This window comes from Venturia canescens, chromosome 8 (assembly GCF_019457755.1).
Source record: "Venturia canescens isolate UGA chromosome 8, ASM1945775v1, whole genome shotgun sequence".
NCBI classification, from domain to species: domain Eukaryota; kingdom Metazoa; phylum Arthropoda; class Insecta; order Hymenoptera; family Ichneumonidae; genus Venturia; species Venturia canescens.
The window spans coordinates 3,273,584-3,295,253 of NC_057428.1; the positions used below are offsets into that span (position 1 = coordinate 3,273,584).

The window sequence follows — 21,670 nt, forward strand, 5'->3', positions numbered from 1 at the left end:
CGTGCATCGGCCGAGCGCTCCAGAGCTGTAACGTGGATAGAGCACAGCCTCTCGCCCACGCCTGGAGACATGATACATTTTCTCGCTCACTCTCTCTCTTGTGAAGCACACGAGTGCGAGAGCAGCAACAGCATATGCCCTCTCGCTCACACTCGCGACACCGCTCATTCTCTCGCTCGCTCTTTCGCTAACCGTAGAGGCACAGCGGTTCACAGCTGTAGCAGTGATACCATATACCGTCTCGCTCGCTCCAACATCATGATACATCCTCTCTCTCTTTCTCTCTCGTGGGGCCCGATACTCAAGCATCTGAGAGTCGCGGCAATGATAGAGCATGCTATCTCACTCGCTCCCGTGCCATGATAAGCCCTCTCGCTCGCTCTCTCATGAGATGCGAGGCCCTGCGCTCTCGCGATGCCGTCGTGCAGCGTCATCAGAATTGCACGTGCATCGGCCGAGCGCTCCAGAGCTGTAACATGGATAGAGCACAGCCTCTCGCCCACACCTGGAGACATGATACATTTTCTCGCGCACTCTCTCTCTTGTGAAGCGCGCGAGAGCAGCAGCAACAGCATATGCCCTCTCGCTCACACTCGCGACACCTCTCATTCTCTCACCCGCTCTTTCGCTAGCCGTAGAGACACTGCGCTTCACAGCTGTAGCAGTGATATCATATACCATCTTGCTCGCTCCACCATCATGATACATCCTCTCTCTCTTTCTCTCTCGGGGGGGCCCGATACTCGAGCATCTGAGAGTCGTGGCAATGGTAGTGTATGCTATCTCACTCGCTCCCGTGTCATGATAAACCCTCTCGCTTGCGCTCTCATGAGATGCGAGGCCCTGCGCTCTCGCGACGTCGTCGTGCAGTGTCATCTGAATTGCACGTGCATCGGCCGAGCGCTCCAGAGCTGTAACGAGGATAGAGCACAGCCTCTCGCCCACACCAGGAGACGTGATACATTTTCTCGCTCACTCTCTCTCTTGTGAAGCGCGCGAGAGCAGCAGCAACAGCATATGCCCTCTCGCTCACACTCGCGACACCGCTCATTCTCTCACTTGCTCTCTCGCTAGATGTAGAGGCACAACTCTTCAAAGCTGTAGCAGTGATGACGTATGCCGTCTCGCTCACTCTCATCATACCGATCCTTTAGTGAGCAGTCCTCTCTCTCGCTCTACCGTAAGACGCGATGCTTTATACAGAACTGTCGGGATTACACATACGGCTGCAGCCTCTTGATGCCTCTAAACAAATCCCCATCAATATATATTCTTTATTATATGCTATTTTGCGACTTCAGCCGATTCACTTATGAAGAGCGTATCTCCGAGGGCTAAAGACACAGCTCCGTCTTCGGGAGAAGATGCTATACAGAAGATGGAGCAATATGCTCGGAAATATGCTTGCAGGGCTAAACAAAGCTGTCTCACTCGTGCGCGTGCTTTTTCACGCAAACACCGGGGACCATGCAGAGTACTGTTAAACTTCAGCGACTGCTCCTTTGCTGTCTTGAAAAAAGTATCGCTAGCATTTTAATCATGATTCACACCTATCTTCTCGCTCGAGATATGACAGTAGCGATTCAACCGTCATATAGAACGGTATTTAACGATCACCCCTTACAATGTCGGATGAATCAGTGCGTTCTTGTATTTTGGGTCTTTTACGTCTAACAAAACCGCATAGCGCTCAGCTGAGACGCCGGTGTAACGACCTATGGTGTTACGAGTTGCTGCGTTTATCGGGTGCTCGACTCGTGAACAGACTTAAATACGTGATCTGGTGGGCCCCTTTACGTGCTCTAGTGGTGGCCTATAACAGAGGCATATTAAGTGGTCAACGAGTGCTGGATGCTGTGTATGACGAGTTACAGCGCCGCGGTGTTTTAGAAGCCCCCCGCGTAAGAGGCCTTGTCGGTGAAATCAGATGTAAGTACCATTATCACGGTAAATCACTGTTGTTGGCGATTAGCAATACAACAGCTATTTTTTTTACCATAGGCTATCGGCAGTTTTACGATGCGGGGAGTGACGAAGAAGAGGCTCTCGCTGAGGCGACGAGAGCTGTGGAGGAAACGGATCTAGAGCGTCAAACAGCCCTCTACCGTACGTATTCAACTCTGCTTTGGCATTATCATCAGCGATTTTCGTTTTTAGACGTAAAAACCACGGGGGCGGTATTTTTCCAGAACCGTTGCACGAGGAGGGGGTAGGGGAAGAACCTAGGGCGAGCACCTCGGCAGCCCCGGCCGAGGCGATACCGCAGCATTTTACCATATATCGGCCGTTTTACGACGCTGTGAGTGACGAAGAAGAAGAGGCTCTTGCTGAGACGACGAGAGCTGCGGAGGAAGCGGATCTAGAGCATCAAACCGCCCTCTACCGTGTGTATTCAACTCTGTTTTGGCATTATTATCAGCGATTCTCGTTTTTAGATATAAAAGCTACTGGCGCTGTTTTTTCAGAACCGCAGCATGAGGAGAGGGCCGAGGAAGAGCCTAGAGCGAGCACCTCGGCAACCTCGGCCGAGCCGGTACCGCTGCAGCCCGAATTTGATGACGACGAGGCGTCGACTATTCTCAACCCCTCCTTGATGTTTAGCGATCGGTCTGATATACTGGGTAAGCATAGCCGTACAGCGATAATAAAATAAAAATAAACCGCGTTAATAAACAGAAATTATGAAATAACCCAAACAGCTGTGTACCGGCAAGCCAGAGCAAACGATGACGACGGAGCGATAGCGGGTCCATCGTATCACCACCATCGTCAGCAGGAAGATGATGACCTCGTACAACCCGAGAATCAGCTGGGGGTGTATCCGCTGGACGCTCAACAGGTGGAGGAGGAGGAGGAGGGGGAGGAGGAGGAGCGTCTAAACGAGGAGCGATTAGAAGCTAGACGCTTCGGCCTATGGTTTCAAGAGCTGATGGAGTGTGATTCAGGTAAAGAAATAATAATGTCTTCTCTCTCTTTATCTCTAGCCCTTGCGGTAAATGCAGGATATGTTTAAAAGGCTTTATTATATTTAACACAGGGTACTCGTCAGCTGACTCGTCAGCTGTCTCGTTATTGGCGTACCGCGATTAGTACGAGGTACACTAAAGTTACAATATGCCTTTTTATCAGCGATCTCTACCCTATAACTCACGCTTTTGTTTGATTACAGATATACAAACGGGCGGGGGAAGAACGCGCAATACACAGGGGAACGAGGCTTTCGGGGATGTGCAACCCCCGGGAGGGCGGATCATCATCACGCACGATACAGCTCGTTATTTCAAACGTTTTCGACTACGTGGTCGGGAGATAACACTGCGTATCCGCCAACCTCAAGCTGGCGCAAACGTGACAGCATGGCTTGAAGGAGCATTCCGCGATCTTCTGACGCATCTCACGAGTCACTGTGAGGGTGGTGACTACGCGGGGATCTCGTTCTCCGCGAGCTGCTTAGCGCACGGCCCCGTCTGGCTTTCATTCCGCCCTGTCCGCGCCTATACATTTGTAGATATCTGGCAATTAATAACAAACATAGCTCAAAGTGCAGCGTCTCTGGATATTAATGATTCTTTCCATATAAAAGTATGTATCGTTAAAGGTTTGGAGGGTAGGGGGCGAAAAGGTTTGACACACGAGGGCGTTGCTAAAAAATCAATTTTAACGATTCGAAATACCGACAATCTGTGTCTACCGCGCTCGTTAGTAACAGCACGCGCGTACGCGGAAAGGGGTGAGATACGCTCGGGGGCTCTGCATTCTAGATGGCAGCGTATACGACAGATTAACGGGTCGCTTCAAAAAGAGGCGGCGCTTGAGCTCACGAGAAGCGCAAATGTTGTTATACAGCCCGCTGGCTGCGGTATGCGCGAAATTGCTATATACCAGAATTATTTGGCTCGCGAGGGGTTAGCTATCGTGGTTTTCGAGTTTTTGACTTTGGGGCGACGCGAAAGACCGGTGTTTGACGGTACACAGACGGTTATGGATACAGTAGGCTCAGTCCGGCACACGTTATACATTCTGTATTATGAGCGGTCGCATCATTTCCAGCCTATCTTGAATCTGCGTGGTGCTGTAGGCAGCTTAAACTTCTGCGCAATCTGTAACGTCCGTTCTCGTCGGGATCATAGATGTTTAAAAAAGAAATGCCCTCGCTGCCTTCAAGCACCGCCCTGCGCTCTGGGAGCAGCTGCCGCGATCAGATGCGAGACATGTAACCGCGATTTTTTTGGGGAGCAATGTTTAGAAAATCACAGGGCTGTTACCATCCGTCGTAAACACAGGGTAAACACTGTTTGCGAGTCTCTTCAGCGGTGCCGTAACTGCTTTCGCGCGATAAGGCCTTTAGAGAAAAAGACGCACGTGTGCGGGGAGGGTTTCTGTAAAACGTGTAAATCGCGGCACCCCTATAATCGCCTGTGCTATATGAGGCCTATTCGCGTCGATGAGAGGCCAATAGAGAACATATTCATATTCTATGATTTTGAAACGCAGCAGTGTACCCCTGTAAAAGGTGATCCTACAACGCGCGTTCACGAACCGAATCTTTGCGTAGCTCAACGTGTCTGCACCAAGTGCTGCGATAATGCTTCTATAGACGAGCCGTGCGAGCATTGCGGGGATCACGAGTTTATATTTAGGACGAACCCTGTGTGTCAACTTGTGGAGTTAGCCATACAGAGTATGCCGAACTTCTCTCACGTATTTTTAATAGCCCATAACGCCGGTGGTTTCGACGCCCAGTTTATCCTGCGCTACCTCATCGAGGAGAAAAAAACGCAGCTCCCTTCTTTAATAATGAACGGCACTAAAATCATCACAATGCGCATTGGCAAACTCGTGTTTCTCGACAGCTTGAACTACTTTCACATGCCTCTGAGTGCACTGCCTAAATCTTTCGGTCTAAAAACTGCTCTCGCCAAAGGATCTTTTCCGCATCTGTTCAATAGGCCCGAGAATCAAAATTATATTGGGCCGATGCCGCCTGCGGCCGATTACTCTCCCGACACTATGCGCCCGGAGGAACGCGAGCGTTTTTTTGCATGGTATAACGAGTTAAAGAATGCCTCTTATGTATTTAACTTTTCAAACGAACTCATAACCTATTGTAAAAACGACGTTACGATATTGAGACAGGCCTGTGTGGTTTTCCGGAAAATGTTCAAGGACAGCGGACGCGTTTGCCCGTTTAGCGAAAACACAACAATAGCGTCCGCCTGCTTTCAAATCTTTCGAAAAAATTTTTTAAAACCTAACACGATCGGTATTATACCTACGGGCGGTTACAGATGGGCTCACAATCAGTCAAAAAAAGCGGTCTCTTGGCTCGTGTGGATGGAGCATTCTTTAAATCGTCGTATCATTCACGCAGGACGCTCGCGCGAGTTTAAATTGCCTCAAAATTTATTAGTAGACGGTTACTACGAAACACCTGATTCAGCCCACGTGTTACAGTTTCACGGTTGCTATTGGCACGGGTGTTTGAGCTGTTTCACTGTAAACAGAGACCGTGTACAAAGCGATGGTGATACACTGAACGAGCGTCTCGAGAGAACAAACGCTATATCGCAGAGAATCCGCTCAAGCGGCTACACGTTAACCGAGATTTGGGAGTGCGCGTATGACCGGATGATAAAAACAGATTTAGAGATGAGCGCTTTTGTGAGTGATCACCCTCTGGTTCGAGCGGAGCCTCTCAATCCGCGCGATGCTTTTTTCGGTGGTCGCACGGAAAACATGGTCACTCTGTACGACGTGAAAGACGGGGAGCAGATACGATATGTTGACGTTTGTTCTTTGTACCCATACATCTGCAAGTACGGCAAATATCCGGTGGGCCATCCAACGGTATACGTCGGCGACGAGTGCAGGCTGCTGACAGGTCCCGAAAATAATATCAGTCTTTCCCGCGTCGAGGGCCTTGTTAAATGTACAGTGCTTCCACCGCAAAATCTTTATCATCCGGTGCTGCCGGTGCGAATGCATCAGCGCCTGTTATTCGGGTTATGTCGTAGCTGTTGCGAAACAATGAACCAGGACGCGTGTCCTCATGAAGACCCCGCGGAGCGTGTGTTTAGCGGTACTTGGGTAGTGGATGAATTGCGAAAAGCTATTGCGTGCGGGTATAAAATATTAACCGTGAGCGAGATTTGGCAGTATAATATAACGCAGTACAACCGCGATACACAAAAGGGGGGCCTTTTCACCGGGTACATAAACACTTTTCTTAAAATCAAACAAGAGGCTAGCGGTTGGCCCGAGGGTTATGCAGATGACGAGGCTGCCCAAGAGCGTTATATAACTGCTTTTAAGACAGCCGAAGGGGTTCAGCTGGAGCGGGGTGCGGTAGCGAAAAACCCGGGGCTGCGCTCGGTAGCCAAACTTTGTCTTAACTCCTTTTGGGGTAAATTTGGACAACGCGAAAATTTACCGCAAACAGAAATAGTATCGACACGCGAAAAACTTATGGAGCTGCTAAATAGCCCCGAGCACGAGATCACTGGTATGCTACCTGTTAACAACCAGGTGCTGTATGTTAATTATACGAAAACCAGTGATGCTGTAATACCGTCTAATATAGCAAATACTGTCATAGCTGCATACACCACAGCCCAGGCCCGTTTAAAACTTTACACCTATCTCGAACCGCTGGGTAAGCGTGCTCTGTACTGCGACACCGATTCCGTTATTTATGTCACGAGAAAAGAGCCTGGAGAGTATGAACCGCCAACGGGTCAATTGCTAGGGGATTTAACCGACGAGCTAAGCTCCTACGGCGAGGGCAGTTACATTAAGTCTTTCATCTCAGGCGGCCCTAAATTTTATTCTTTCATAGTTAATACGCCGAGCGGCGCGGAAAGCGAGGTTTGCAAGGTTAAAGGCATAACGCTGAATTACGCAAACAGCTCGCTGATAAATTACGAATCAATACGGTCATTTATAATAGGTGAGAGAGAAAATCCTGTTGTACTACAGTTTGATTCAATACGTCGTACGCCGTTCCACCAGGTTGTCACACGACCCGAAAAGAAATCGTGCATGCCTCTGAGCGTCAAGCGAAGACGTGATGGCGAATACGGCTCGCTCCCTTACGGCTACAAGTAACCGTTTATAAAAACTCTCGCTTTAAACATTGTTAAGCAGCGTTGTAAAATATCTATGTTATTACTGTAAAATATTTATACTGTTACCGGAAAATAAAAGCTCTATACATGTTTCAACTGCTCGAATTCTTTATATTATACTGCCCCGTAGGAAACGTGGTCATTCGCGCAGATGGATGTACGGTGGAAGCATCCCTGGACCTCAATGATCTGTGGTCCCACAGGCTGCGGTAAAACGTACTTTGTAAAAAAGTTTTTAAAGTTTATTTCACGGATGAACAGTGAGCCGTTTGAGAGAGTCATTTTCTATTACTCCGAGTGGCAGTCAGCGTACACGGAGTATGGTGAATCAATAGAGTTCCACGAGGGTCTACCTCAGAGTGCTGATTATGCTAACGACCCTCGCGCAAAACTTCTCATAATCGATGATTTGATGCGCGAGGCGTCTAACAACAATGTTGTGGATCTTTTCACCAAAGGCAGTCATCATAAAAATCTGAGCGTTATTTTTATTACCCAGAACTTATTCCATCAAGGACACGGCCAGCGCGATATCTCACTGAATGCCAACTATATAGTGATTTTCAAAAATCCCCGTGATCGTGCTCAAATTCAGCATCTCGCGCGACAGGTGTATCCTGAAAACCCGCGTTTCCTACAGGAGGCGTACCACGACGCAACAGCCAAGCCGCACGGTTATTTGCTACTCGACCTGAAACAATCGACGCCTGACAACTGTAGATTCCGTACCTGTATTTTTCCCGACGACCCCCATCATTTTGTCTACGTACCGCGGAAAAAGTTTAAAAGCGGATGCAATGCTGGTGAATTACCAGTTCAGCGCATGTAATGGCGCCCAAAGGGCTATCGCACTGTGATAAATGCATGATCGTTTTGAGCGCACTTCAGCGAGCTAACAAGATAACGCAAGGACCCAACACCTGTGGAAACACCTCCCACCCTTATTATTGTATTGGTCTATGCGTGTGGTATATTCTTAAAGGCACCGCTACCCCCCATCCCTATAGGTCGAAAAAATCGGCTAAAAGGGGCGATACGTCGAGAGGTTAGACAGTTTGACATGCGTAATGGAGCGAAACGGTGCACCGCTCTGTAAAAAGCACGTGACGATACTACGGGCTCTTCAGTATCTCAATAAAGAGCAACGCGAGGCTGTCCTGCGTAAAGCGGATCCGAGCATCATCCGCTGTATCTGCGAGTGTGCCTTGAACGTTCTTTGCGGTAACGTTCCTTTGAAGGCTGATCAGCGAAAAAAGCTACGACGACACGCCCCCGCTCTCCGTCGTTTAGCCGCGAAAAAAGGTTGTTGGAAGAGTAAAAAACGCTTTGTTATCCAGAGCGGCGGGTTTCTACCGCTCCTACTAGCACCGATACTAGGCACTGTTCTATCGAGCCTGATTGGTGGACGGGGATGATGGAGCACGCGAGAAAAATGGTTCTTATCCCTGAGGAGCATGTGACACAGCTGGGCATGCAAAATCAGAGACAGCCAACGGCCGGCTGGAACGCCTCGGCACAACCGCCACAATCTACTGATACCGTATTATCCAGACTGGACGCGGAGATGAATGAAATTTTGAACTCTAATGCCTACAAGAATGAGAGGGAAAAATGGACAGCGTACCTGGTTGTACTACAGCGTTATCTCCATTTTTCTGATGACGAGAGAGCTCGACAACACAGCGATCTTATGAAGAACGACCATACAACGGCGTCTAATTATAATAAAAGTGAAAAAGGAGAAACTCGTAACGGCATGAACGACTCCGTCATAATTGAAAGCATACCAGCCAAATATCGCACTAAAGCGAAGTTACTGCTCCGTCGTTTACATGACGCGCCACGCAGCAATTTTTCTTGGGATTCCGGAGGAGTCGTATCGATTGAGGGTAGCCCGATTCAGGGCTCGAATATCGTTGATCTTGTGAACGACGCCATGAGAACTAGAAAAATATCTAAACCGGCGGGGCGTGGTGCTTTCGCTAAATTTCTGAGAGCAATACAGACACCGCGAGAGTTCATCGGTAATGACGCCTTGTGGCAGGAGACAAGGGCCAATTCAACGCTGCGACCGTCGCAGCTCGAGGAGAGCAGCAACAGCAGTACAAACAGCGACAGTACAGGTGCGACGAGTCAGTCACCGTTCTTCAGTGGCCGTGATAGCAAATCAGATAACGCAGGGCAGAGCGGCAACGGCTATCCTAATAAACATCATAAGAAAAGACATGTAATCTGGGCTAACCTCAAATTATAAATATGAAAACGCTGGAAAAAGTGTATTTTAATCCATCCCATGAAGCATCGTTTTCAGGTGCTACTAAACTGCTACGTCTGGCACGTCAGAAAAAAGTATCCAGAACGAAGACGCTGCAGTGGCTTGAGGGGCAGGATGCTTACACGAAACACAGACCCGTGCGACAGCACTTCCCGCGACGTTTTTATAACGTACGGAACATTGATGACTTTTGGGAAGCTGATCTGGTAGATCTTCGCTCAATTAAAGATTATAACGATGGTTATGTTTATCTACTCGTCGTGATAGACACTCTCAGTAAATACGCATGGGTTCAGCCTCTACGCGACAAATCTGCCACATCCGTGGCTAAAGCGTTTAACCTCATCTTGTCTAAGAAAAATAGCAACGGTCGATCACCCGTTTATCTGCAAACGGATAGGGGTAAAGAATTCGTCGGTGCTGCGTTTCAGGATTTCTTAAAGAAAAAAGGCATACAGTTTCGCATTGCGAGAAACCCCGATATCAAAGCGGCTATTGTCGAGAGATTCAATAGAACGCTGAAGGAGAGAATGTGGCGCTATTTCACGTATTCCAGGCAAAAACGCTACCTCGACGTTCTACAGAGCATTGTTTCAGCATACAACAACTCTACGCATAGCGCTATAAAAATGACGCCCGGCTCTGTGACGCTTGCTACAGCCGCTAGGGCTCGGAATAACTTGATACAGCGATACAAAAGGCCAGAGCGTTGTCTCCCTAAATATAAGGTGGGTGACATTGTGCGTATCAGTAGCGCGAAGGCGGCCTTTGCAAAAGGTTACGAAGGTGGTTGGAGCAGCGAGTTATTCAAGATTCACCGTGTGTCGTCCGGTATTTGTCCTGTGGTATACTTCCTGCACAATCTCCACGACGAGGATATTGACGGTGTATTTTATGAACCCGAGCTATCGAGAGTGCAAACAAAACAGGTTAAACAGAGGGCGTTAAAATGAAAGACGAGTTTTACATGGTTTTGCCTAGCAATAGTAGTATGGATTATTATCCCGATAATGTAACAACGCGGTATACCACACATCTACCGCAGCGTATGTCTCTTCACGGTAGCTGGGCTGTTTCATTAGCCGAGATCCATATACCCTCAACCATTTTACACGTGCCTACCGATGGCAGGCGAAACTTCCTGAATATGATAACGGAGCAGGCGGCTGGTATCTCAATGAGGTACGTACCTACCGAGGGTAGGCGAAACATCCTGAGTGTGACAACGAGGCAACCGGCTGGTACCCTGGTGAAGTACGTACCTATCAAGAGCGAGTTGGAGGTCGGTGCTTCAAAGGCGTCTGCTTTTAAGGAAGATAACGCCTGTGTGCCGCCCGGCGTATACCATAGCATAGGGACATTGCTCGAGGCTATTAACGAAATACCTTATGTCACGGGCCATTTGAAATTTAAGCACGCCCGCAACGGGTATGTGACGGTGAAGCGTGTCTGCGAATCCTGTAAGAGCCTGGAGCACACCTTTTTTTTCTCCGACGTACTGAGCAAGGTTTTAGGGTTCACCGAAACAGGAGGCGTAGTAGTGCCCCGTGAAGGATACACTGCTCAGAGGCCTGCCAATTTAGCCAACGGGACCCCCAGCATGATGTACGTTTATACCGATATCTGCGAGCCCTATATTACCGGCGATGTTCGCACACCATTGCTACGTGTTGTGCCTGTTGCTATCGCCGATGCCCATAATTACGGCTCTGTGAGGATAAAAAGCTTCTCGCCACCACGTTATATTCCCTTACTACATACTAGTTTTCAAACAATAACCATTGATATAAGGGATGAGTTTGGCGAGCCAATACCATTCGAGCACGGGACGCTGACGGTGACGCTACAGTTCAAACGTATAGACTGACCTGGGTGTATCTACAATGGATTACTATGACGAGTACTTCGAGATGCAAACGGGGAGCGGGGCTCGAACAGGCTATGGCGGTATCAGCCATGTGTATATCGGCTCACCAAACCAGCGAGGTCATGGCATTGGAAGTTTTTTAGGGGGTCTCTTTCGACGTATCATACCTCTCTTGAAACAGGGGGCTCGGACTGTTGGTAGAGAGGCGCTTCGCTCGGGGATTAACATGGCCTCTGATGTCGTTAACTCCGGTGTACAACCGAGAGAAGCGTTTCAAACGCGCCTGCGCGAATCAGGGCAAAACCTGAGGCGTAAAGCTGAGGAAAAAATTACATCGCTCATGAAGGGCTCCGGCTATAAAGGCAGCAAAATTAATAAACTGGTGCATTCTGCTGCGGGGAGCGTATCACGGCGCAACTCTGTGAAAAGAAAGGCGGTGAAATCGCGAAAACGTTCAAGCGGCGGCGGTGGTGCAAGAACGAAGTGTGTTAAGAAGAGGAAGAAGGGTGTGAGAGGTAGAAGATCATCGGCTAAACCACGCGTCACGAGACGTAACAAGAAACCAAGAACAGTGACGGATATTTTTGCTTAAACTGCACTCTGAAAAATGGCGTTCCTACACGCGCACTCGTGCGAGTGTCTTAAGTCGGAGCTTGAATTATTTTCATTACCGCCAACCCAGACAACGATCGAGGGGACACACTCTGTATACTACAAACCAATCTCATCGCTGACGGATGATTCACCGATAGAATTTGTCGTCCCAGGCCAGGGGGATGAGTACATTGATCTCGCGCATACAATGCTAAGTATACGCGTTAAGATAGATGCCCCAGATTATAAAAAGACAGGGGGGTTAGAGGGCGTATCACCCGATGTAGGACCTGTCAATAATCTCCTACACTCAATGTTCAGCCAGATCGATGTATTTTTGAATCAAAAACTTGTGTCTCCTCCTAACAATGCTTATGCTTATAGAGCTTATATTGAAACTCTGTTGAACTACGCGTACGCCGCGAAGACCTCGCATCTTACGAGCGCTTTATGGTATAGCGATACAGAGGGAGCAATGGATGATAATGGCGATGGTAACAAAGGCCTTGTAGAGAGACGGGATGCGTTAGGCAAGGATAGAACGATCGATCTTCTTGGACATCTGCATTGCGATATCTTCAATCAGGAAAGGTTTTTGCTGAACGGTGTTGAGATGCGTTTGCGACTCGTGCAGAACAATAGCGCTTTCTGTCTCATGACTGATTTGAAAAACTGTAAAATCCGCATTACAGAAGCATCGCTAATCGTGCGACGCGTTAAGATAGCGCCCAGTATACTCCTGTCTCATGCGAGAGCTCTGTCTAAATCCACAGCAAAATATCCGCTGACGCGTGTCGAGGTTAAAGCTATATCAATGCACGCCGGAATACACGGCGATACTCTTGATAACGTCATACTGGGCCAGCTACCAAAACGTATAATAATTGGTTTTGTCGATAATAAGGCTTTCAACGGTGATTATGGCAAAAATCCGTTCAATTTTCACCACTACTCGATCAATTATCTTTCTTTATATGTAGACGGCCAACAGATACCGTCAAAACCCCTGCAGACAGACTTCACAGATAGTAATATGTATGTGGATGCATATCACACGTTATTTTCTGGCTCGGGTATTCACTTTCTCAACGACGGTAATTGTATTTCGCGTTTGAACTACCCATACGGCCATTGCCTTTTCGCGTTTGATCTGACACCCGATCTCTCTGCTAATAGCAGCACCCACTGGAATCTGGTGAGGCATGGCAGCGTGAGGATAGAAGTACGCTTCGCGGGGTCTTTACCTACAACGATTAACTGTATTGTGTACGCTGAATATGATAATGTGCTTGAGATTGACTCATCCAGACAGGTCATCGTAGATTTCAGCGGTTGATGAGCGAGAGAGAGAAGCACCCTCAGTTTTCACTGAGCATTCAAAGAGTGACGGTCAAATAAAAAAGACGGCATCATGTATATTGTTATTGATGTGCAGGGCGTGAGAGGTAGAGATAACCAGTTTATACCTAAAGAAGTAGCCGTCGTATCGGTAAAAACTGAAGACTATGGTCACTGGATTGTAAAGCCGCCCTATACGGACGATAACTTGCCAGTCTTTGTGAGACGCCAAAATATGTGGCTACGCGATAATGTCCATGGTATAGAATGGTCTAAAGGCGATACATCGCTACAAGCGCTGGAGACAAATCTGAAAAGGATTGCGGGTCAGGCGACACGAATTTTCACGCGCGGCTCTGACAAATCATCGTATCTGGCGCAGCTCACGGGCTATTTTATTATAAATTTAGAAGATGATGAAGAGGCTCCTTCATTACGTCAGCTACCTCGAAGCGACGCATGCTGTATGCACCACCGCGTCGCAAACCACAGACAGGCCTACAGATGCGCCCTGAACAACGCTATGAGAATCAAAGCCTGGCTCTGTCAAAGCGAGCGGATTACCTCCTTATCGAAGTATAGGACTACCACGTCGTGGAGCATTGGTATGTTTGAGGCCAGGACCGTGGAGGAAGAAGAACCCCCGAATCATGAACAGTCTTCAGATCTTACAATCTCTCAAAAACATAAAGGAGCATGCTATAGGCGTCTACCCGGCCGATCGTATCCCGAAGGTGTGGACGAAACCGACGGCATTCGTGGTTAACACCGATGGATACAAACGCCCAGGGGCTCACTGGGTCGCCATGTACGTCGATCGAAATGGACACGGATGGTTCTTCGACAGTTACGGCCTACCTCCAATCATCCCACAGCATCTCGCGCGTCTCCGAAGAAACTGTCGACTCTTCCGCTGCAACACGGTTCAGCTCCAAGGCCCTAACTCGCAGTGCTGTGGACAGTATTGTGTTATGTTTCTTCATTATATGGCTACTGGTCTCGGTATTCAGCGATTTAGAGATGTTTTTTCGCATGATCTGCAGCGAAACGATAAAATAGTTCATGAGTATTATAATGCGTATAGCAGCAAGGGTGGTAAATCTAAGGGTATGGTTTCCGATACAGATGACTGTATCGGCAGGGGGTATAGGATTAAGCATTTACATTGTATACAACACTGCTGCTCTCGTTCTCGGTAATTACATGATAATAAAATTTTAACAAGAATCACACGAGCCGTTTTAAAATCCTGTGTCTGTCTCCTATCACGTTTCTTTCGGCGAAAATTGTACGAGTGGTGACGCGGGTCGGATGCCAGATTTCGCTGACGATCAGCACTGTTGGCTCTAATGCAGCTGCAGAGCGTTCAACGCTCATCGTCAGTCGACGCTCAAGGCTTGAGACTTTACGTCGTTCGGGAGGTATCATGAACATCGTCGTTGATATACAAGGCCTGAAGGATAAATATAATAACTTCGTGCCTAAAGAAATAGCCGTGGTCTCTGTGAAAACATCTTACCTGGCCCACTGGGTCATATCACCGCCTCACGCTTATAGCGCGCTGCCTCCTAGTGTGAAACGACAAAACACGTGGTTAAAGTGCAATCATCACGGTATAGACTGGTCCGAGGGTGAAACACCTTTACGTGCGGTCGAAGCGACTTTAAAGCAAATCGCTGTACAATCCGATCGCCTTTTTACAAGAGGATCTGATGCAGCCGCATATTTGACACAGCTAACAGACTGCTTCGTTATAAATCTAGAGGAGAACGAAGAACCACCGTCTCGTAACCTCCCTGAGAGCAGCACTTTTTGCGTATTTCACGGCTTACTGCACAAAAATACCTCACTCAAGTGTGCTCTCAACGGCGCTGTGAGATTGAAAAAATGGCTTTCTCATAACGATCGCTCCATCGCCTTGTGGGAGTACAGAACCACCACATCCTGGACTGCTGGTTTATTAACGGTGGAGCAGCGGGAAGAGGGAAAAGCAGCCGGTATCAAAAAATCATCCTCGTAAAGACGCGCATTGCCGCTGATCTCATCCTCGCATTTCGTCATCTTATAAACGCTGACTTATGCTGGCGGCTGTCAGGGTCATGGTAAACCAATACATCAGCCAAGACATTGGCTGATTTCTCCCACCACTGCCCCCCTGCGACAATGGCTGGAGATGCTGCATCAAAAGATTGTTGTCAGCTCTTTTCTGCGCTCAAGGTAGGGATATGGATCTGCCGAACAGGAGGTTTAAATCGTTCGAGTTCTCTGATGAGCAGACAGTACTCCCGAGTCGTCGCATAAGTAAACGCCGTGAATTGAAAGCACGCTTAGATATCTTTTTGCACGATATTGCAACGCTTAAAGCAAGAATACGCGACATATCAGAACTCAGCGCTTTAACAGTGGCCGTAAAAAAACTCGATCTGAACAATGGATTTCTCGCTCGTCAATCAAACAGGCCTTTTGGAGTCCGTCTACCCCGTCAAAAAACTGGCCGATCTTGAACTAGCCAAAGATTACCGCATCACATGTATTCGGTTCGTCGAAACGAGATGGGGCAAACGAATCGTCATGGACGTGGACAACTCGTTTACATGCTTCCTACCGTTAAGATTCGTGAAAGTTTTCGAAGATAAGAACGTTTTATTCCAGCAGATGTGCGCTGCAGCCTCAAACAATAAATTAATCATGGTGTACCACGGCACGGAATACAACAGACTGGAGTTCAAACCGGCTGAAGAATGATCATAAACAGGTATGAGGCAAAAACTTATTTATCATAAATCTGAACACTCCCAAATGTACACGAGCCTCTCTCTCACATTATGGTATCTCCGTCACCCTCGTTACAGAATCGTCCGACCATCTAAGCAGCACACCTCACAAGCCGCCGCTCCATGGTCATCGGTCCCGTCGTGAAATCGGCCGAAAACCAAAAAATATCCACAAAAAATACCCCCCTACTACTATATGTATTGCGAATTATGCACCATATTATAACCAGAATTGTAAAATTAATAAGAGCTGAAATATATATATGTACGGAGAAAAAAATAAAAAAAAAAAAAAAAGGTGGTGCACTATGGTGACACACTCATCCCCGCTCCGCACCCCCGCAAACCTCTCACCCACAACGCCGGCCGCTCGGCCTAGTGGGGGAAAGGAGTGGGGATAGGAGTGGGGGTCGCCATAGTGCACCACCTACTACTCACGTATTCGCTCTGTGTACGTGGGCGGAGCCAAAAATCTAATACTACTGCACTAATAGTATTAGTGTATTCATGCATACTGCCAGCACCACCGTAAATGGAACTCCGGCGTTTTTGGGGGAACACGTATATACGACACACGCTCACTTTCAAAGTAGTGCGAGCGCACTACTTTACGCGCATGCAGCGAATAACCTGTTGACTGGTATATACAAAAAAAATCGGGTCAGTTCTGGTAATAATGTATGATATGCGTACATATTGAAATCTTGTTTTAAATTTTCAACTTTTTCAATTTTCAATTTTTTTTTGTGTTGCCGAATCGACTTCCGGGCTTAATTTTCACCTTGAAAGAGGTGAAAATCGAGCGTTAAGGCTAACATTGTTAGATTTTTCAATGGAAAGTTATTATGCGATATTGCCCGAAAATTCCAAGTTCCACACTACACTCTTTTGTCGAAATAGAACTATCCCCGAAGAAATTAAAAATAAGGGTTGGGGTGAAATTTTCAGATTTTTCAATGTGAAAGTTTTTTACATTACATGAAAATTGCAAGTTTTTTAGGACACGAAACTCTTTTATTGAAATGAAAAAAAAATCACTATTCCCTAAGGGGTGAAAAATAAGGTTTGAGAGTGAAATTTCCAGATTTTTCAACGAGAAATTTTATGCTTTTCCACATAGAAACTGTATGTTTTTTGTAGAGCATGAACGTCCTTTATCGAATTAAACCAAAACTCCCGTTCTGCCAAGGGGGGAAAAATGAGGGTTGGGGGTGCATTTCAATAGAAGAGTCTAGTATTCTAAAAAACTCAGAATTTTCATGTAATATAGCACAAAAACTCCCTATTAAGAAATCTAAAAATTTCATCCCCAAACCTTATTTTTCACCCTTTCGCAGGTAGCGAATTTTATTTTACTGCGATGAAAGAATCTGGTACCCTCAAAAACGAACATTTTTTATGTAATATAACGCAAAAATTTCCCATTGAAAAATCTGAAAATTTTACCTCTAACCCTCATTTTTCACCCCCTCCGGGATAGTGAATTTTATTCATTTTCATCCTAGAAAATTTGGATTTTCCATGTCATATAATATAAAAACATGCCGCTAGCAAATCAGAAATATTCACTTTCAACCCTTATTTTCATCCTTTTCGAAGTTAGCTATGTTGTGCCCGTACATCGCACTCATTAAAACAAATTAAGCGTTCTCAGCATAAATGCATCGACGGCGAAATATCGACGTTCCCGAACGAGCGCATCGACCCTCGATGTCATCACCGAAACTTCGAGAAAGAATATCACGCCATATTGTCGCGAGAGGGGGAAAAACCCCCAAGTCTATAAATTTACCAACTAACCAAAATTCGACAGTCTTTGACGAGAATTGTAACGATCGGTCTCGAGGCAATAAAACCTCGAATTTGTAACTTCTTAAATAAACTTATTGTTAACTTGTTGTAAAAGTATCGAGTTGGAGTTCAGCTCTTTTGGCCTAAATCCCTTAAATACTCGTCCTTGATAACTCGTCCCTTCGCGACGGTCTTCGCGGACACAACATTGGTGGCAGCGGTGGGATAGCCACTACTCGAGAAACCCGACACGTCTACGATAGTCAAACGGAAGGAATTCAAATTGCTGAGGAGGACCGATAATTCTAGAAAAGTCGATATATCGAACGGACGTTCGATCACCGATCATCGCATCCAAGGCAGACCGATCTACGTCAAGATTCAACCCAAAATACGACTGGAGCTGGAGCGGAAGAAATTCAACACGACAACAAATCCGAACATCATGTTAGCGATCATCTTACTGTAAGTGACGGAACATTATTAAATAACATTGTAATCCGCCAAAGCCAGATCGTATATAAAAATTTATATGTCAGACGACGAGTACGCTGACCGTCTCAAATTACCGGGCGTAAGCACTATTTCGCGTTCGCTCAATTCATTTTTCGACGATAAACTCGACTACAATCGCGAAAGAAAAAACGAAATCACCTCGCAAAGTAGAAGGCGACGAAGTAGCGCCCAATCTTTAAATCGATCTCCGACATCGGAAGACGATTATTTAGACGCGGAAAATACGCCGGAAAATTCGGTAGTAGAAACAACATATCCTTTAGTATCAACAATGGTTGAAACAGTAAATTTAGACACAACGGGAGATAATCAGAATTCCGGAAATCCCGGAAATAGTCGAAATAATAATCCCGGAAATCCTGGGAATAATGGCGAAAATAATAGAGGAAATAATTCTCAAAATTCCCCGCCAAATCACTCGCGAACTAACAGACTTCGAGGCTCAATGTCTCTTAAAGAAGCGCGTAGTTTAATTCCTCGATTCGACGGTTCAAAACCGGAAGAAGCGCGAGAACTTGTAGATTTTTTTGCTCACGTCAACAAACATATTTTAGAGGAGGACCAAGAGATCCTCCTAGAATCAGTGTTAACTACTAAATTAACTGGTAAAGCTCGAGCAGAAGTACGATATAAAAATATTCCAGATTTTGAAACGTTTAAATCCGTTATGCTAGAAATATTCTGCGGTACGAGAACCGTAGGAGCCCTTCAAACAGAGCTGTATTCTTGTCGACAGAAATTTAACGAATCAGTAAAAGAATTCGGAAGAAGAATAGAAGACACAATGATGGAATTAATTGATGCAAGTATAAAAAAGCACTCGACAATGATCGAACAAATGGCGGTAGAAAAACACATACGCGAAGTAGCCCTTTCGAGTTTCCCTCAAGGTCTCAAACGCGAATATCAAACAATTATTAAAGCTAGGGCATATCCAACCCTCAACGAAGCTATCACAGCCGCGATCGACGAAGAAAAGATACAACAGGGAACTCGAAGAGAACCTGGAAATAATACGATTATTTGCAATAGGTGGAACAAAAAAGGTCATCTCGCACGCGACTGTAGAAGCTCAGGAAATAGAAATGAGAATCATGGTAACGGAAATAACAGTTTACCGACACCGAGTCGAAGCATAAATTCTTTATTTTGTAATTATTGCAAAAAACCAGGTCACGTATATGACGATTGTTGGAATAGAAAAAATAGAAATGGTAACCAAGGAAATAATAGTAATAATGGAAATCAAGGAAACAGAAGCAGAAATAGAGGTTACCAAGATAATAGACAACAGAATAACGGTCAAAATAACAGTCAAGAAAACAATCAAGGTAATAACCAAAATTCGAATCAATCGAACAACGGGAATGCGGAAGAAAAGAAAACAATAGGGTCGCTGAACCTCAGTCTCCTCGCGCGAACGGCTGAGCGAAAAAATGCGCACGTCAGCTGTGTGGAGGCTAAGCGAGCTACCGGCTCGAATGCACAGGTCGTGAAACCCAAAACAAAATTCGTAATTAATTCGATCGGTTCCTGGGGAATGGCTAGCGACTGTTATATCACATCACCACACGCAATAGATTCAGCTCTCCTCTTGAAAGTTGACACGGGAGCTCAATGTTGCATAATAAAAAGAAATGCTCTAAGAAAAAATACAGAAATAATCAATGAAACAGTCGAATTGACAGGCGTCGGAGGAAAACCCTTCAATGCCCTATGTAAAGTAATCCTCGAAATCGAAACACCCGCCGTCAAAATTCTTCATGAATTTTTCGTCGTCGATAACGACGTTCCAATCAAAACAGACGGAATATTGGGACTCGATTTTATTAAAAAACACAAGGTCGACATTCTAGGTGGCCGCATAATCAAAATGTATGGTCACGTCGAGCCTTTGGTGAACGGTTCGGAGAAACTACAATCCCGTTCCGAGAGCATCCACTACGTAAAAGCAAAAAATTTAGCGGTAGGATGTTTATCAGCCCGCAAAATTAAAAAAGGAGTAAAAATAGAGCAAGGAATAGTTCCGGAAAAAAGAATGACTTCTCCCATCATGTTTTTAAATACCTTAGATCAGGAAGTCTCAAGAGAAAGGCCGACAGTCGAAATAGAAGAAATAGAAAACGATCACAAACAAAAACAAATAGAAAAAATTGAAGTTAAAAACTCTCCAGGCAAGGAAGAATACACTTACAGAATTGAATATAATGAAGGAAAAAGGAATACAAATGCTGACGCGCTGAGTCGCATATACGCGATCACGCTCGATCAGAATGAAACCACTGATCAGCTGGAAAAAAGGGGGAAAGAAAGAACGCGTAAAGTCATGAACGACGCGTTTTCATCTTCTTCAACAACTACAGCCTCCTCGGAGAATCGGTCCATCCCCAATTATAATGGCCGACTTGATAATCAACCGAGTGCGGCTGAAGATAAAAATGAGATGCCCATAGAGGACAGCCATGAAGGCGATAACGAGAGTGAAACCGAACACCTCGACTCTGACGCGACGAACCTGTCAGAGAAAGACAGAAAAACAATACTACGAGAGTACCACGACACGGCCCACGGAGGACACCCCGGAGTAAAAAGAATGACTCAACTAATTCGAGAAAAGTATCGTTGGTCAGGAATGAAAAAGGAAATAAAGAAATATGTAGAAAAATGCGACAAATGTCAGAAAACCAGAAGAAAAAGTAGCAAGAGCATTGACCACACGGATCATTTGCCAACATGGACCTCCTCAAACCATTCTTTCCGATCAAGGAACGAATTTTCTGAGCGACGTTTTTAAGGAAACGTGCAAATTATTACGCATCAAGAAAATTCAAACGACCGCATATCACCCAAACAATTAATTAACTACTCAACAAAAGCAATTCTTCACATTACTAAACTTTTAAACTTTCCAACAAACATTAAAAGTAGCGAAATGACTAACCTATTAAAAACCGCAGAAATTACTAGCTACACAGCAAAACTACGATTTGTTCTAATCATAAAATTTCCTTTGATCGAAAATTCTATGCTAAAAATCTACAAAGTCTACCCACTACCAACAAAAATCGATGAAAATCAGTTCCAGTTCATAGAAACTACATCGAAAATAATAATCGTAGATAATTACAAAAGAATGTATATAACAATGTCTGAAGAAGATTTAAACAAAGCCAGAAAAGTCGACAACATCTATTATTACAAACCTAAGCAATCACTGCAAACAATAAGCGATAATACATCATGCAAAATAGCGATTTATTTAGGAAATAATCCCGAAAAATTGTCACGTAATCAATGAAGTGTAAAAATCGGAAAAAACATTAATAATCGCACTAGAAAAGAAGGTAGATGGCTATTCGTAGCCCCAAAACCCGAAAATATTAGAATCGAT

The 21,670-nt window shown here is 45.7% G+C and overlaps 1 protein-coding gene and 1 long non-coding RNA gene across 2 annotated transcripts in view; one reads left to right on the forward strand and one right to left on the reverse strand.

Moving 5' to 3' along the window:
- The window catches only part of LOC122415295 (uncharacterized), a 768,161-nt gene that overhangs the window by 356,412 nt on the left and 390,079 nt on the right, over positions 1–21,670 (reverse strand). The gene's annotated exons all lie outside the window — the stretch shown is intronic.
- On the forward strand, positions 2,847–3,278 carry LOC122415300 (uncharacterized). Its single transcript, XR_006261892.1, has 3 exons — positions 2,847–2,945; positions 3,038–3,096; positions 3,170–3,278. It is a non-coding gene; the product is annotated as an uncharacterized lncRNA (long non-coding RNA).